Genomic DNA, 12,375 nt, shown 5'->3' on the forward strand with positions numbered 1-12,375 from the left:
ATAAGTCCTCCTGTTCTTTTTGCGAATACAGACTAACACGGCTGCTATTCTGAAACCTGTCATTAAGCCTCCAAACTCCCTTGTGAAGGAGGAACATTTGATTACACCCATAGCACAGATTGCGTAACTGAAGAGACAGGTGAAGTGACTTGCCCAAAGTTACCCTACAAATCATTAACAGAGGTAAGACTAGAAGCCAGGTGTCCAGGCTCCCGTTCCCCTCTCTAAACTGTACCAACCACCACTTTGGCTTAAAGACACGCAGCAGACAGCAGCAAGACACGGCAAGGATGGAAAACTCAACGGCTCTAAAGTCTAATCAAACAAGCTGCCAAGTGCAGCCAGTCAGCATCCCCCAGAGATCTGAAAGCAGAGCAAGGAGGGTGAGTGGACAGAGAGCCTGGGATGCTGAGCAATTGTGACAGGACATGATTTAGGACAGGGAAGTCAGGCTGGATCATTATTCCAATCTGTCCCCAAGACACAGCTATCATGAGGGTTGCATTGTCAGCTTTGTGAATGAGCATGCATGTTGCTCTGACTTTCCGTAGGACCTGGGTTTAATAAAGTAACTATGATGACAGATGCAAAAAGCTAATTTGAGGCTACTTTTCTTCTCCGCTGCTCCAGGAGCCTGGATATTATCTGCCTTGACTCTTATTAAAATCCCCAGAGATCTCAATTCTGCTGCAGCACTAGCTAGTCTAAATTTAGCAAGGTAATGGAAAGAGTTGGAAGGCAGGCAATTCATTTTAATATCTCCACCTTTAAAATCACTCAGAAATTAGCTGCCTGGCAACATAAAGCAGTCATGCACAAAAAGAAAAATAATCAGGATACACACTAGATTATCAGTTGATACAGATGAAGTGAGTATCGTAATTGGGATCATTAGCAAGAGCCTACAATGGCCAAGTCTTTGAAAAAAATGCTTGCATGCCAAAGTGTGTCAGGAAAACGGCAGCGTTCGGGACATTTTAATACCCTGGTGTTAAATTATGGAGCGAGACTGTATCAGCAGCTATTCTGCCAGCGTTTTCACACATCAGGCAAAGTAAAGGTACACTTATAATCACGTTTATTTGGGTTCCTTATAGACACTGGCAATATATTGGGAAGTCACGTGGCAAGTTTCTCAAAGAAAGAATCAACTGGTCCAGTCATTACCACTGGGTTAACCTGCCTGACTCCCTCGGAACTCTTGGTCCACCAAAGTTATACACAAAACAGTTCTCTTACCTTTCATCACATGCAACATACGGACCCCAAAATAGATGGCCTTTCAGCACGGAAGTGAAAACACCCACAGAGATCATTGCTCCTCTCACCTGACTGGTAACCAGACCCAATTCACAGGAGGGCAACAGCACGGAGCAGGAAAGGCAAGAAGGGCTCTTCCAAGTCACATCCAGGGGGACTGCTTGGCTCTTCATTAGACTCCAGCTATTAAAGGAAAAGCTCACTCTAATAACCCACTGCTGAAACACAAGGCTGTCAGACGCTCTGAAAAGGGCCCAGCAAAATCTCGACTTTGACTGGAAGCTCTTTAAGGCAGGGACCCTCGTTTTGTTCTGTGTTTGTACAGCGCCTAGCGCAACAGGATCCTGGCCTGTGACTAGGGCTCTTAAGCACCACAACACCACATATGTAATAAGAGGCTACAGACATACCTCCCAAAAGGCTCTGCAGTTCATCAGCATCTTGCAGTCAGGCGCCAGAAAGGCAGTCAATAATCACCACCCCACGGCACTTCAGAGTCTGCCAGTTTGATGCCACAGCATCAAGTCTTTTGTGATGTGGTTGTATTTTATTTTAAAGTGTCCAAGGGCCAAACTAAAGTAACTCCCTCCCTCTTCCTTCCTCATCAGAGCAAGCAACACTGATGGGAAACGTGAAGACTGCAGAATCTGGAAACTCCAAACAATAACGGCAGGCACTTACACGGTGCCCCTTCCTGCAGTGTGCTCTAATGCCCAGGGTGCAATGCACGGCAAAGTCCAAAGTATAGCAAAGCGCAAAGTACGGAGGCCCTATAGCACCTGCCAGCGAAGGGGTCACAATAAATCATCTAGGGTATAAAATTAAAGCAGTTAGCATCTTGTCAAAGCAGCTCCCCTCTTTTTTGCTTACTGCTTGTTTGTCAAAGTTTATACAGGAAACAGCACTTGCCCTCTAAAACCATACTGGACATGCCAGGCTTATCTAAGTCAATGCGGACACCAGAAATAAGAGGTCCTAACACCAAGTCTAACTGTCAGAGCAGGACACTGAGAGGCAGGACTCCCAGGTTCTTTTCCCAGCTCTGCCTCTTGGCACTTTGGCCAAGTCCCTTCTCCTCTAGGGGCTTCAGACTCTCTGCTGTGATATACGGTTGCTGCTTCCTTACCTCACAGGCCTACTAGGAGATTCATTGCCCCTAAGAGCTTTGAGATCCACAGAGGAAAGAGGAGGAGAATGCCCTGTTACTATTGGAGATTTTTCAAAACAGGTTTGACAAACACCTGCCAGGGGTGGTCTAGGTATACGTGGTCCCGCCTCAGGGCAGGGACTGGAGTAGATGACCTCTCGGGGTCCCTTCCAGCCCTGCATTTCTAGGATTAGAAACTAGCATTATGCAGAATGGAAAGCGCTTTAAGACAGAAGTAACTACTTTACTCTTCATGAATTATGCGTAAACAGTCAAGCTTAAACCGCTTTGCGACAGGTGGAAAGTGTGATCATCCAAGGTCCCTTCTCCCTCTGCAGACCTTAATGCCGCCACATCAGAGGCCTGGTGCTCCCATTTCATTCCCAATACAATGCAAACCTTCAGCACTCCACACCGAGCCGCCGCAACGCCGCTCTCCACGTCACCCATGCACCTCTTAATTTTTATGTTTAAAAAGGCCTGGGCCGCCACAAAGGTTAAACACCGCTGGCATTGCCAGAGCTTACTTCCAGCCAAGTTGAAAATCCACTTCTGGGACTGTGCTAGCAAGCAAAGAAATCTGAATGCCTTCTGTCTTTTTATTAGCTTTGGGCTCTGAAGAACAGGTTATAGGGTCTGACCCTGCGGCCACTGGGGAGCTTTGTCTTGATTTCAACAGGCACCGGATCAGACCCATGCTGATTAAAGCTTCAGCCCCCAGAGAACAAAAATAAACCCTTCTTTGGTAGAATAATTTCTAGCTCAAGATTTTAACTCCCCCCGAAACCAATGATCTACCTAGCTAGGGAACTCTAACATGGATCAATAGCCAGGGTCATTCAAAAAAAAAAAAAAAAAAGTAGAATGAAGAATTCTCTACTCTTCCCGGTTTTGACGGGGACACAGCACCAAGTGAATTAGCGCCATTTCAGAAATGGATTTAAACTAAAATAGAAATCCAGGAGCTGCCCTTTCACTAATGGGTGCAATTAGCATATTCAATAATAAACAGGTAAAAATGACCATATTACTGTATACGGTGTTCATTAATATTTTCTACTCTTCTTTTGGACCAATATAAAATATTGAATACAGCCCCAAAATCTAACAACAGCAACTTCCCCTCCTGAGCGACCACATTCAGAATCAGCGGAGTTATCCGTTACCACTGAGCCACGGCTGCTCTCAGCAAACATGCCCAGACTGCTACTCAAAACATAAAACACTAGGCCAAGATTTACAAAAGAGACTAGTTATTTTGGGAGCCCAACTTGATACCCCTTAAAAAAAGTGATGGAGAGGGAAAGGTAAAACGGGGGTGCCTGGGCCAAAGGGACGATGGCATCAGGAGAGTAGAAAAATTGAAAGGGGGGAACACACTCCCCACATCCTCCCCAATGGTTGTGCCTACAGATTGCCTCCCTAAGAACCCTTCTTGCTCTCTGTCTTTAGACTACAAATGTAAATGTTTTCTAGCAAGCTTTCAACAAACATTGCAGAGTGCACAATTTTACGCTAATGCGAGAACGCAAACATATCGTATGGGACTTTGCAGAAGAGCTTTTCTGTGCTTCTAGACCAGGTGAACAGGTCCCAGGTGCCTGAAGCTGGGAGGTGTATCAGACAGAAAGGATGAAGCTGGAAGATGAAATTTCACATCAACAGGCGACACTCCAGGCATGGTGTTAATGGAGTAACCCAGTGTCTTGTAAAAGAAATTCTAGTCACTGCATCTAACTACAGATCACTAAAAACAACCTGGATGTGTCCAACAGAAGTAAGATTAATTATCGAGCGGGAATCCGTCTCAGCAATCTGATCGCACTGTCGTGTCGTTACAGCACTGGACTGAAACTCATGGGATCTGGATTCAAATCATGGCTCTGCCACAAATTCCTGTATGAATACGGGAAACTCATTTCGTCTTTCCTGGCCTCAGTTTCCCTTTTGTAACATAAGCCAAACAAATCCTCCTCTCATCCTCTCTCTGTTTAGATTGTAAAATCTTCGGGGCAAGGACTCTCGCACCACATGTCTGACCAGTACCTAGCATAACAGTGCCCCGATCTCTGCTGGGGCCTCTAGGCACTAGGACAAATAAATACTAATCATCAGTGGCAGGAAATGCAGCTCAACGTCTGCATGCGTGGAAAAGACCGGAGTCTTATGATGCTGGCAATATTTGTTTTATATTAATTAGAGATTATTTTTAGCTAATTAAAAAAAAACTCAGAAAAGGTTCCTGCATTCAAATGCCAAACTGCATCTCCTGCCTCTAAAACTGCATCACCGGATTGGACTTCCTGAGGGGAAATACCATGAAAATAGTGGCTCTCACAGCCAGTCGCACTGAAGGCAGGTAGTTCTAGAAACTCTTCTGAGACACCGTTTTTAATGCATATCCTCTTATTCAGTAAATACTCAGTTACGGTTCTATGGAACCTCTTGCACATTACTAGTAGTGCCAGCTAACATTTAAAATTTTATGTTGCAGCGGCTCGCCATTTGCAAATTGAAATTTACAAGAAATCTTGACCTCTGAAACCTCCTGCACAGGATGCTTCAGCCAGTTTAATTTCTGTTAGACCTCTCTGCATTATGGATAGCAATGAAAATTGACACGGACCACAAACTCAGAAGCTGCTTGTTTGGAGATCATAATCTTATCACATTTTACTTTGCTGTTAGAGGAAACAGAATACAACAGCGAGAGGGGGAATGGTGGGGGGGGGACCACCAGGTGGGCGGGGGGGAGAGTTGGGGGAAAGAGAGAAAGGCAGAGCAGAGAACAGAAAGGCTGGTTTATAGAGTTTTTGAACCAATATAGCTACATCAGTACAGAAACTGTGAGTAATGAAAGGGAGAAAGAGACAGAAGTCCGGTTTACATGAAGACGTTGCATGGGTTGAACTTACGGTTTGAATTTAACCAGCAGAAGAGGCTGTGTGGACACTGATTTCAGTATGAGTGGCTTATTTCAGTTTCGTTTTTGTCAAGGTCTTCACTGGAACAAAACAGGCATGTTTTACATTGACCTTAACTAGCTACCTCAAGGTAAAAACTACCCGTGCCTTGCCTTCAGTGGGATTTTACAGCAAGTTAGCAATCTCAATGTAAAAAGGTGAGGTTTTTTTACAGTGAAGACAGAGCCTTGATCAATTAGGAACAGGTTTAACTAAGCCAAATAAATCACACTTACACTAATTGGGAACATCCACACAGCCTTCTGCACCAGATTAACTACACTAGTTTAAAAAACAACATAAATTAAACCAGAGCAATTATCTCATGTTAAGAAGCCCTTAGTTAAACTGGTGGCAAAATCCCTTATTTCAGTTTATCTGAAGCCCCCTTCCTAACTGACTTAAGCTAAACAGCAATAAGCCTGGCTTAAAGTAAAATGAATGTCCAGCCCTTTGCATTAGTTTAACTAAACAGGTATAAAATCACGTTAAAATTTATGCATCTTTCATGCATAGACATGCCCAGAGTAGGTGTAAGAACGAGCAAAGAGGAGGAAGCCAAAAAAAAGGAATTCTGATGTTCAAAACAAAAAAAATTAGAGTTTCTTAAAATGCATGTTGAGCTATTCAAAGTTCATGATTAAATAATGAGAATTAGGTCATTAAATACTGCACGCACACACAAGCAAGCACACATATAGCGCACATGTGTAATCACACACACAGTATCTATGCCCACACTATCCCCAAAATTCTCTACCTAAATCAAACTGACCCCCAAAATTGTTGCATGAAAGTGTCCTAGATTCTTCCCCTGCCACTAGGTGAAAACAGATGGTGCCCAAAAGACTTTTGGTCTGTAATTCTCAAATGACTCTTCCCTTGACCTGTGAGTCCCTGGCCCATCGTATTATGAGAGCCACAAATATTAGAAAAGGGAACAGAATTTTAAAAGGCGCTAGGTGAAATGCTGACTCTACTGAAGACAATGGCAAAGCTGCCATCAGAGTGGCCAGGATTTCACCCATCACACTTGTAAAATAATATAAAAACAAACTTCAGAGCTGAACGTACGCTCCCAGGCTGACTACAACTCCACAGCCAGATTTCTGTTAATGGTTGAATTATAATCCTCCCCCTGAAAAGAGGGTCTTATAATGGAAGTGATGACACAACCTTAAATATAGCAGCACAAATGGCATCGCTATTATAAGGGGAACTCAAAGCATCTGCAGGCAGACGAGGGGATTTGGATATCATGGAGAGAAGCCAGAGGCGGTGGGGAACGTGACAGTCAGTGCAGGCTAAAGACAGAGAGAGACGGTCTCTGATCCACCATCCCTCTGCTTTGCCAGCAAGGCCAGCCCCAACCAGGTTTGTCTGCTTCTCCCACAAGCCTCTCCACACTCTCTTGTGCATTGCCCTTACTCCCTGAACTGACCCCATAGGTCTGCTGGCCTCTACTCCTCCCAATCCCTCCTCAAGACACTGCTGCTGCGGCACCTTGGCGTACCTGTCAACAGTCCCAGATCTCACAGGACTGTCCCGCTGTGAACCCCAAACTCCCTATCTCAGCTGAAGTCGTTCCTGTTGCCCGGGGCTGGCTGGGCTGGGCTCCCTGTTCCCACTGCTGCAATCTGCTCACCAGTGCCCCAGACTCACAGTACTGCTCAGGTTTGGCCCAGCCCCCCTTCACAGGGGGCAGCCAGATCGAATCTGAGTAAGCGGCGTTGCCACCTTGCACACAGGATCACAGTGTCACTCAGTCACATTTGGCCTGGCCACCCTCACCCTGCACTGAGGAGATGGGCCAAACCTGAGTGGCACTGTGATCCTGTGTGCCAGGCTGCAGCCTGCAGAGTGGGGAGTAGAGCCCAGCCAGCCCCACAGGACAGGAGCCATAAGATCCAACACAGCCGTCACTGTAGGGAGAGCGTGAGGTGGGCTCACTCTGCAACCCCCCCAGGGCCTCCAGCACTCAACCTCCCCTCCCCAGATGCCCCACTGCCTAGGGGCAGGACACATCCCTCTTTAGCCACTGCAATGTTGGGTGGGGAGCCTTGAGAACATCGGCCAACTCATGGTAGCTCGATTGGAGTGCCACCAACAACAGACATTTGTTTAATTTATACTGAATTTTAAGCAATACTGTTGCTCCTTCTTCAGACAGCCCAGCCCAGCCCAGCCCTCCCCGAACCCGCCATGCTGACAACCGGCAGCAGAATTCCAGAGCCTTGCGGGTCGGCTGCCCAAGGAGGAGAAATCGGCCATGCCAGGTTTAGGTACATCCTCAGTGTCACATGCTTTATTTACACAACATACAACAACCCCCTCTTCTCCAGTAAAAGAGCAAGACCTGCAAACCTGCACCAGCTGAACTAAAGGGGTGGGATCACACCCCTGTTAGCTAAACCAGGATTGGCACTGCATCCGCTTAAACCTAGTGTTCCACTCTTCGCCTCAGCACCCCCTGGAGATCGCCCCTCTGACCCTGCGATGTCCTGTCTCTGTCCAGGACTTCGCCCTCTGCCTAAGTTACGTCAAGTCCGGACGCCTTGCAGGGTAACAAAAGTCCAAATAAAAGTTCACACAAAAAAGATGGCTCTGTCATACTTGGGCTCCTCTCCAGCCTGCCCACCCAGCACCTTCCGGGCTGCCTTTCAATCTCACTCTCTGGCTTGGGGATAAAGCCCTGACTTCCCAGGCTCCTTCCCTGTCTCAGCCCCTCTCCAGGCCCTTCCACAGGAGCCACGCTTGCTTCCTGGAGCTACTCCTGCAACAGTCTTGACAGACCAAGGAGCAATGGTCTCAAGTTGCAGTGGGGGAGGTTTACGTTGGATATTAGGAAACACTATTTCACTAGGAGGGGGGTGAAGCACTGGAATGGGTTCCCTAGGGAGGTGGTGGAATCTCCTTCCTTAGAGGTTTTTAAGGTCGGGCTTGACAAAGCCCTGGCTGGGATGATTTAGTTGGGGTTGGTCCTGCTTTGAGCAGGGGGCTGGACTCGATACCTCCTGAGGTCCCTTCCAACGCTGATCTTCTCTGATTCTTCTCAGGCCTTTTGTGAGGCCCAGGTGTTTCAGGCTGTCACCCAGCCCCAGTCTGTTCCGCCCCCTCTAGCTAAGATGCAATTACTGACAGCATAAGTGGGAGGACTGAACAGAGCTGGCTAGCCCCAGGCCTCCTGGCCCTTAAAGGGACAAGCCCCCCTGGGTACATCTACACTGGAATAAAGACCCACCACACAGCTGCAGCTGGCCTGGGCCAGCTGAGTCGGGCTCGCGGCGCTCGGGCTGCAGGGCTAAAAATTGCTGTACAGACATTCAGGCCTGGGCTGGAGCCCAAACTCTGGGACCCCCACCTGAGCCTGAATGTCTACATGGCAATATTACAGCCCCACAGCCTGAGCCCAAGACAGCTGACCCAGGCCAGCTGCTGGTGTTTAACTGCTGTGTAGATGTCTCCCTTTACACAGGGTTAGCTCCCATCTCTTAAGGTGAAGTGAGACAGGTTTAAGTCAACGTCGGCCATAGACAGCGCTGGTTTAACTAAATCAGGTGCATCACACCTCTAGCTAAACTGGTACAAATGCACGTGCATCTCTGCTGGCATGGCAGCAAAGGACAGGTCAAAAATGAGAACCAAGTGTAACCAATCCAGAAACACTGCACCCGAGAGGTCTGCAGAGAGCCTGGGTGACAGCTTGGCAAGGTAGGAAGGGCCCCCCATTCAGCACAGTGAGGGATAAACTCAAGATGCCCAGTGAAGACCATTTCATTGCCAACACAGGGAGCTCTTTCATTCCTCATGTAAGCAAGACAAGGGAGACTCCTCAGCTACTCCATTTGCATCCACCACTTATTTCTCTTCCGCACTCAAGAAGGAGTCACGCACAAGGAACACAGCAACCCGACAGACACACTCCAGCCCACCGAGGAGGCCAGCCGAGAGCTGCATGCTCTGCACAATCTGCTGTGAGTGGCATCTCCCCGGAGGGGGAGCTTGGAAGAGCGTGACCCCCCTCCACCGCCATGCACAACGGAGCTCCTGGATGTTACTACCGAACAAATAAATCATTCATAACAGGGGAGGGCCTCCTGACTAAATGCAGGTAGACTGACCCAATTTTATCTGATTATCAGAATTTAAAAAAAAAAAAATATTGTTGACCTTTCTGGTCCTGAACTAGTTTCTCCGCTGCCTCATTCCCCTGCAAGGATTGCCAGTGCCTGGGCAGGGCCCAAGAGTGGGATGGCAGAACTGGGCTGGTATCTTTAATCACGTCCATCTTTGCTCACCAGGCAAGAGTCAAGAATGTCTCCCGGGGACAAAGGACAGAGACACCCTCAAAGACTCAGCCAGTGAGCGCACCGTGCATCTGATAATCAGCCAGGTGATCAATCGATAAGGGGGAAATGGGACTGGATATTCCACCGGGATATCACAGGAACGCTGGGGGATAGGCTGGGGCGGACGCAGGATTCCAGCCATTCATTCCAACCTTCAGACCTCAGAGGTCTTAGTGAACAATACTTACTAAGACCCCAGATGGGAGGACAGCAGTTCACTGAACTATTGTCCTATGTTACTAAATAGCTTGGCATTTTGTCTCAGTGTTCATGCAGCAAACGGAATTGACGAATACAACAGCAACATCTGATGATGAGGGGACAGACGGCCGATAGGGATAAGCTCCATATGCTACTCACCTCTAGGGCACCTGGTTCCAATCCAGCCCCAGGTCTTGGCTGGGGAGCGGAAGGAGTCAGGGAATGGGATACAGCCCTTTTCACCTCTGGGGAACCAAATCCAAGGAGTGGCATGTTTTCTTTTCTAATGGCCATGTGGTGGCCTGCACGGAAGGAGCTGGAGAATTTCAATGCAGCTCCTAGGGACAGGTGCCCCCACCACAGAAATCTACCATCACAGCTAGCAGCCTCAGGTAAGCCAGTGGCTGAACTGGCCAGGAGACTGACCCCCTAGCTCCTACAGGCCCCCTAAATCTGGAGTCCTGGTTTATTGGTGGGTGAAGCTGCTACTCAAATACACCAAGGCTGTGCCAGTTCAGTAGCCAGAGTAACTCAGTTTCCAGAGCTGTCAACCTAGCACCTTTCATCAGCATGTAAACTCTCTTTTTTTAATGGAAGAGAGAACAGTTGAAAGCTGCCAGGACTTTAGATCCAGATGGAATCCACCCTTGCATTCCAAAGGAGGCCGTTGAAGAGATGGGAAATCTTCAGCAAATACATTTAACAGCTCTTTGAAAATACAGGAGGCACAGACAGAGTGCTGAGACCCTGAGAGAACATCTCTATTTAACAAAGGATTTAGGCAAATAGGCTGCAAACTACCAAATTGCTAGCTTAGCTCTGAAGGAGGGTACTGGGGACACTCACAGCTATGACTTAATTAAGGATTGCCAACATGAATTTAAGAGGAGAGGCAGGGAAGTTATGCCATTTATACTTGATAGAACTTAGGCAGAAAAAGCAGAATGGATCTGGGGGGAGTGAATAAAGCAGTGAGGGATCTTAACTATTCTAAATGGTTAGAGAAAGCAGGCCTGAATTTTTAAAGAGAGACTGAAAATGTAGGCTGAATTCCCAGCCGTGAAGGCAACAGGTGCAACAAGACCACTTCAGCTGGCGTCAGAGACAAGGAGGATTGAACCAAGGCCAGCCACTGGTGGAATTTCTTTAAACAGAGAACGGTTAAAGGAGCATGAAGGCTGCGAGGCCTAAAAGTAGCTTGGCCAGCTGTGTTTTGATTTGCAGACACACACGTGTGCTCATCCGTTTCATTTCTGGCAAATGGGCTGGGGACTGAAACACACCAACGCTGCTCCCCAGAGCGACAGAAGAGAAGAATTCCCAGGTGCATCAGTCGCGTATGGGACCTTCACCAAAGAATGGCGTAGGCAGGAAAAAAGTTACATTCTCCCAAACATGGGAGCAACCTGGGGGTGAGTACTAAAGCTTTAGTTCTGCAGCCTTTATTTAATTCTCCCCCTTGTTTCCCAGGTGCTGCTCCCCTTCTAGGTATGCCAGAGTCAGTCTACAGGGAAATATGTCCCCGGTGGTGGCTGCTCCTTGGATCCCAAGGAAAGATCCTAAAGATCCTGCTCCTTCAAAGAACTCCCCTGTCCCCCAATACCAAACCACGCAGTTAAGCCCTGGGGATCAGAGGTCTTAAGAACAATGGAAGCTTCCTTTGGAGGAATGAGATAACTCACAGGGCCATGAGTCTTGTATTGCTCCTGTTTCCCAGCAAGCTCGCAGGAAGAGTTGCGACCAGCCACATGGAGGAGGAAAGAACCCAGGGCTGTGGCACAGCCCACGGTGGAAGACACTGCTCCTGCCCCCACCACGAAAAGAGTCACACAAAGTGCAGTTGAGTCACCCTGCCTGCCAAGGAGGTCACGACCTTGGACCCCTCCTTGGGAGGCAGGCAGGGGAAAGATGAAGCAAGAAAGAGACAGCACCGAGCAGTCCAAGAACACTAGAATGAGGGGAGAGGATGGGACTGCAAGATGCTACACCAGCCCAGATTCAGCCTCAAAGAGCTGACAGCTACGCGAAGAGTGCTGGGGGGATCCCATTCCCATGCAACTTCCTTAGAAATGATGGCATTTTTCCAATTCCCCCCAAAGGAGTTAGGGAGCAGCCAGCTCAAAGGAATGCTCTGAACTCAGGCATTTAACATTTAAATTAATGAGAAAAGCAGCAAATTTACATTTACATACCTCCTTTCATACACTGAGGCTACACCTCCACTTAAAACACTACAGCCATGGAGCTTCCGTGTAGACCAGTGGTTCTCAACCCGCCACCCAATCAGCACACGGCTGCGGCTCACGTGACCTGCTCAGGGCCATACAGGTAGTATATGTGGATGCGGCCCATATAACACAGAGCGCTACATATGCGGTCCCCAATGGTAAACAGGTTGAGAACCACTGGTGTAGACACTCACTACAGCGATGGGAGGGGTTCTCTCGTCACTGTA

General features: G+C 47.9%; 1 protein-coding gene across 2 annotated transcripts in view; it reads right to left on the minus strand.

Moving 5' to 3' along the window:
* Positions 1-12,375, minus strand: part of R3HDM2 (R3H domain containing 2) — a 105,897-nt gene that overhangs the window by 90,493 nt on the left and 3,029 nt on the right. Inside the window, exon 1 of one of the 2 annotated variants that reach the window (XM_074935497.1) lies at positions 1,329-1,443. The exons of the other annotated variant lie outside the window; for it this stretch is intronic. The gene's annotated coding sequence lies outside the window, so the exon portion shown is untranslated. Of the gene's footprint in view, positions 1-1,328; positions 1,444-12,375 lie in introns of those variants that run through there. 2 annotated transcript variants of the gene reach the window in all.

Source organism: Natator depressus, chromosome 20, assembly GCF_965152275.1.
Source record: "Natator depressus isolate rNatDep1 chromosome 20, rNatDep2.hap1, whole genome shotgun sequence".
Taxonomy (NCBI): domain Eukaryota; kingdom Metazoa; phylum Chordata; order Testudines; family Cheloniidae; genus Natator; species Natator depressus.